The following is a 6,228-nucleotide window of genomic DNA, read 5'->3' on the forward strand; positions in this document are numbered from 1 at the left end:
GGCGTAAGGCTCATGAACACCTGCTTTTGGAAGGATTCTGACGACATTAACAGGTGGTGGAGCAATGGAACCCCTCACACATTCCTCTCCTCCCAGCCACGTCACCTCAAGACAACCCACAATGCCTTGCTCCCTCAGGCTCAATGGTTCGTTTCTTCGTGTCACATTCCCAGGCGTCACTCTCGAGAAGTGCACGTCTTTTCCATTTTCTTTTCATTTCTTTCTCCGTCAATATCTGGAATTTGTCACTGTACTGTTTTCTTTGCATTTTTCTCAGTCAATATTTGGAATTTGTCACTTTTCGTTTTTTCTTTTCATTTCCTTCCCATTCATACCTGGAATTTGTCAGACCCGCGGCTTGAGTGGTCTGAAATTTCTCACCACCTTCCACGAACGTTACTCCTTTTCTTTCATTTTTCTTCCATCAGTATCTGGAATGAATCACTTTCTCTTATTTTTCATTTTTCCTCCATCAATATCTGGAATTTCTTAGACTCGTGACTTGAGTGTTAAATTTCTCTCCACCTTTCACGAACGTTGCTCTTTTTCTTCTCATTTTCTTTTCTTTTTTCACCAAGACAAAAATGTGACGTGGACAGTTGATTTTATGAATGTGGCGAGGGGTTCTCCAGCTCCCCAGAATGTTCCATAAGCCAGCATGCCCCCGTCCACCACCCATGACTTCAAGTACACCACGATGCACTGAACGTGATGGGTGTGTACTGTGTAGGTTTTGCTTAGTGTGCTGATGTTGTCTGAGTTTGCCAGGAAATCTTGTATGCGGTAATGCTATAATGACATGCAGCTTCATGATCTTTTGAAACTCACGGCCTGTATTGTCAAATGTCCTTTGCCACGGATATTCTTTAAAATTTATTGTCAGTTTTGCAGGTTTTTAAGGATGTTTTTTTTTGTGATAAGTGATAGTTTGACAAAGATTCTACACCGTTCATTGGAAAAAACACCCATGATACCCCAATTAAGTATTCCTGTAGCCTTTGAAAGCAGTCTTGTAAGAGCGGCGGATCTTAGAGTACAGGCCTTGAGGTGTTTTGCTGTACACCGATGACATTCCTCACACTTCCATCTTCCAACCGCTTTTATCCTTTGTAAGCGTGTTTGACATGTACCTGTGGGCGTTGGAGGGAGGGGTAAATTGTGGAGCAGAAAGTCAGAAGGGCGCCCGTGTCTATGTGGTGGTACAGTGGTGGTGCAGTCGTGGCCAGATATTGAATAACCTAATGTACCAACTCCCACTGTCCTCCGTACCTTTCCTAATTACTAAATCCTTTGGTATAAGGATTAGAAAAATACTTACCACACCTCGAGATCAAGATTAAAGGTCAAACAAATAAGTAAGGAAATGCGTGTTCAGTTGTAAGTTAACGTACCAACTCCTACTGTCCTTTGTTCCTTTCCTAGATTCCTAAATCCTTTGGTATGAGGATTAAAAAAAAACTTACCACACCTTAAGATCAAGATTAAAGGTCAAACAAACCAGTGTGGAAGTGCATAAATAATTGTAACTTAGCGCACTAACTTCCACTGTCCTTTGTACCTCTCTTGAAATCCTAAATTCTTTTGGTGTGAGGATTAAAAGACTTATCACACCTCAAGGTCAAGATTAAAGGTCGAACAAGTGTGGAAGCATGTGTAGGAAGTAACTAACTCAACTGACCACGACTCTACAAGTACATGAGGGATTGTAACCAAAGTCTGTGTTGGGTTATATGTTATATGGCCACGAAATGATGAGACTTACATATTTTATTTCTTTCCCACATTGACTCTCCTCTTTTTAACCCTTTTCTTATCTTTCTCTTCATTTTATAATTTCTACGTCTTTATTATTTCTCAGTTTTCTTTTCCTATTATTTTCCTTTCTCTTTTCCCCCTTTATTCCTTTTTCTTAGTCTTTTTCTTCATTTCATATTTTCTGTTTCTTTATCCTCTCTCAATTTTCTTTTCCTGTTACTTTCGTTTCTCTTTTTTCTCCCTTCTTCATTCTCTTCCTTACATCTCGACCATCTTTCTTTCCTTCTTTTCTTCTTTCCGTTCTTGAGGCTGTACATTATTTATTTACCCCTTTCCTTCCATCCCTGCCTCTCCCTTCCCATTTATACATTTAGCATTGGTGGTAGTGTGATCTTGGTCCCTCCTATAGTGAGCCACAGTCTCAGAATACCTAAACCTTAGCTCCAAAATGTCGACATCACAAAATGTAAATAAAAAAAAGCCCTCCTCTTGTCTACATTTTTTTTTTTTTTAATATACGTAACATTAAAACTTGTGGCTCAGTTATCAAACCTTGCTTCAACCATTTTCTTCTTTTTCTTTTTCTTTCTTTTTTTTTGTAACTTTCATTTGACTTTTCCTAATTTTCCGGAAGAAGTTTCATTTTTCTTTTTTTCTGTTCTTGTAACTTTCATTTGACACACTCCACTTTTTTTTTCGAATGAAGTTACATTTTTTTCTCTTTCTCTTTTTCCTTGTAACTTTCATTTGACTTTTTCCAATTCTCGGGAAGAAGTTATATTTTTGTCTTTCTCTTTTCTCGTAACTTTCATTTGACTTTCTCCAAATTTTCCGAAGTACTATCATATTTTTTCTCATTTTCTCTAACATTCCATTTTTTAGGCTAAGTAGAAGGAATCTCACTAGTTTAATGAATGCCTTGTGTACCTGTGAGGCAAACAAGAACTGAGGGTTATTATTATTATTATTATTATTATTATTATTATTATTATTATTATTATTATCATTATTGTGTCCTTGTGCTTTCATCCTCCAGCAGCTATGAATGAATATTAGTTTTAGTGTAAATAGTGATAATGTATAATGTAGTGTACGTAGGTATATCTCAATGAAAGAATGAACAAAACCAGGCAAGAAAATGTATTCGTGTAAAATGCTGTTTGATAAAAGATGAGAAGAAAAAAAAAGTACCTCCTCTGTCCGTGATCTATTTAAAACCAGCACTTTCATTTGTGGTGACTTCTAAAGGGGAGAAATACAAAGATGGTACTACAGATGTCTGAAAGTTTAGGGTTAATGCTGTCTTGAGATTTAGAGACAGTTGGAAAGCATTTGGTACTACGATGTTTTACTATTATTTGAATGTTCACAATAGCCTTCAAGAATAGAAAAGGAAAAGCAGATAAATTTGTGTCGAATAGCAGACAGTTACATTCATGGCCTGATCTGAAGCATGACTGTAACTGAAGCATGACTGTCACTCACAACACGTATAATGATTTCTGTCCTTCATTTCTCAAGCATAAACGAATTTCAATTGTGTCCGTTTTCTAAAGCATAATCCCAATATACTGATTCACGTCCATTTTCTTTAAGCATGGTTCTTATTTCTTGTGTACATCTCTGAGGCATAACTTTTATTTTTTATGTCTATTTGTGAAATGTAACTCAATTCTATAGCTTACGTCGCCCAGTTCTGAAGCATAACTAATATTTCTGTGTCCATTTCAGAAGTATAAATCCCCAATTATGATTTACATCGCCCATTTCTGAAGCAAAACTCTTTATTTTTTGTATCTATTCCCGAAGCATATAACTCACAATACTTATTTTTCTATGTCCAGTTGTTGTGTCCATAGCATACTACATGAAGAGTGTGTGACGCATTGCCAGTCAGTCGTGATAGCCTCTGTGAGTCTATTAATAGGCTCGTATTCTCAAATACTTCTGCGCTTCACCTCCACTATTTCCAAAGGCTTTATCTAAATTTACACGAGTTTTTTAAAATGTTTCTATGGTTCTATATGCAGATTGACGAGATTTCTTCACTACTAGCTATAGAAACACTCTTGAAAACCCCGCTAATCATCTCTGTGGCCTTGGAAAATAGTCGTGGTGAGAGAGCAAAGCGTTTCGGAACACGGACCAGCAGCACCTTTGTTATGTAGGTCAGAAGAGAAGACTGTAGTTTGTAGCTCTTAGTCCCGTATCCTCACTAGAGTCAAGGAACTATGGACATTTTATACTGTCGTTCCATTTACGTCACCAAGATCTCGACGTAACGTTTACCGGAAATGTATGTAATGTTCCTTATATAGTAGCAGGTTTGTGTATTTATGGTTTTATGTTTTAGAGTCACTTTAACACAGGAATCCCGAATAATACGTCATTGTAGAGGAAGATAGACCGAGAGTTTGTATTGTGGCTACGCTTGTCTTGACTTGCGTTGGGCTGAGACTGAGATAGCTGGTGACTTGCTAGGAGGAGAGGAGTAGGAAGAAGAAGAACAAGAACAAGAACAAGAAGAGGAGGAGGAGGAGGAGGAGGACAATTGAGTAAACGAATATAAATAAAAAAAAAACTATTTAACATTAATTATAAGAATGAGAAGGTGGAAAAGGAAGAAAAAGAATATTGAAGAACTTATAATAAATCTGTATTATGAAGAAGATGACAGGAAGAAAACGGAAAGGACGAGGAGGAGGAGGAGGAAGAGGAGGAAAAACGCAATGTACTAACTTATGCATCAGACTGCCTTCCACACCTGACCCACCACTACCAATCCGTCCATTACTATATAGTGTCCGGTGGGTCAGGGGTGGTGAGGCGTGGCAGTGTCCCCCACCACCATTCATCACCACACACCAAAGCGAGAGTGATGAGGGCGCGGCACGGGGCTCTTCATCACAGTCCCTCACACACCACCACATTCTCTTTCTATCTCTGTTTCTTTATTGATTTCCATTTTTATTGTTAGTGTTAATGAAGTCTGGTTTTTTTTTTTCTCATTTGTATATATATATTTTTTTTTTTCGTTTAGCTGGTTTTTCTTTCATTTATTCGTTTGTTTCTTGTAATTCACTTTTTTTTTCGTCTGTCTGCCTGTTTCTTTCCCCCTCCTCTCTCTCTCTCTCTCTCTCTCTCTCTCTCTCTCTCTCTCATTGGTATTATTTGTGTAATGAAGACAGCCTCGCGCCGCGGCCCCATCACACACAACTGTTAGCTATTTATATTACTACTGTACTATTACGTGTAAGGTCATAGTGTGTTGGTGAACCCACAGCAATGCAATGGTTCCCCGTCATAACTCATTACTCATTACTCGTTACTCCTGCGAGATAAGTGAAAGACAGTGGGAATGCAAAGATGTGATGATATTGATATGCATGAACAGTCGAGTTGATAATGTTAGGATGAGGAAAAATGTGTAGATAAGTGAACATTACGAGGAAATGAGTGAAATGTTGACTTTGTGATAAACAGAACAAGGAAAAACGTGAACAAATAATACTGATCTGCATGTGTTAAAAGATAAAAAGAAAAGAAAAGTGATATTTTTACTTTGTGGTGTTTTTATAAAAGTTTTTCTTATTGTTGATACATGAAGGAGACAAAGATAAATGAAGTGTATCGTAAAAAATTGTAGGAAAATGAGAGAGAGAAAAAAAAAGAGAAGTTAAGGTGCCTACACATACATGACACAAATACAAACTTTTATACGTACAGACGAGAACTGGTTTGCTCATTGCTCTTATTCTGTATTAAAGGAAAGAAAAGGAAAGAAAAAAAAAGAGCGTAATGAATTCTATTATAAAAAAATATATATATATATATATATATATATATATATATATATATATATATATATATATATATATATATATATATATATATAACACCATTGTATATTTTGAAGAAAAAGTTGACTGTATATTTTGGAAAATTCAAAAGATGTATAGCCACAATGTATAAATTAAGTATGTGTGTGCTGCCCTGAAAACATGTATAGGGGGAGGAGAAGGATGTATAATTTTGTATAGAAGAAAATCAGAGAGAGAAAAAAAACGCTTATGTATAAAAAAAAAAAATACTTAAATAATCAATATAACCAATTAAAACACTGAAATTGATCATCTGCAAGAGTTAAAATGTCCCACCAGAGGAGAGAAGGAGTGAGGAAACGAATGATATTGCTAGGAGTAGAATTACCACGTGTTTATAAAGGCCCCTCGTCCCTGGAGCCAGTTTGGTGAGCGTGGAGGAGCAGTGTGATAATGCTAAAGGGGCGAGTCAAGCGAGCGTCCGAAAGACCATCTGTGTCAGGCTGCGGACGCCCAGACAGCACTTGTATTATCGTGCAATAAATGTAGATGGTTGTATTATGTCGTATTATTATCATTATTTTTTTATTTATTTATTTTTTTATTTCACCTCCTTTGTGTTCCATCCATTCTCCTCATTCTCAATCTCAAG

The sequence above is a fragment of the Portunus trituberculatus genome, chromosome 9, assembly GCF_017591435.1.
Source record: "Portunus trituberculatus isolate SZX2019 chromosome 9, ASM1759143v1, whole genome shotgun sequence".
Lineage (NCBI taxonomy): Eukaryota > Metazoa > Arthropoda > Malacostraca > Decapoda > Portunidae > Portunus > Portunus trituberculatus.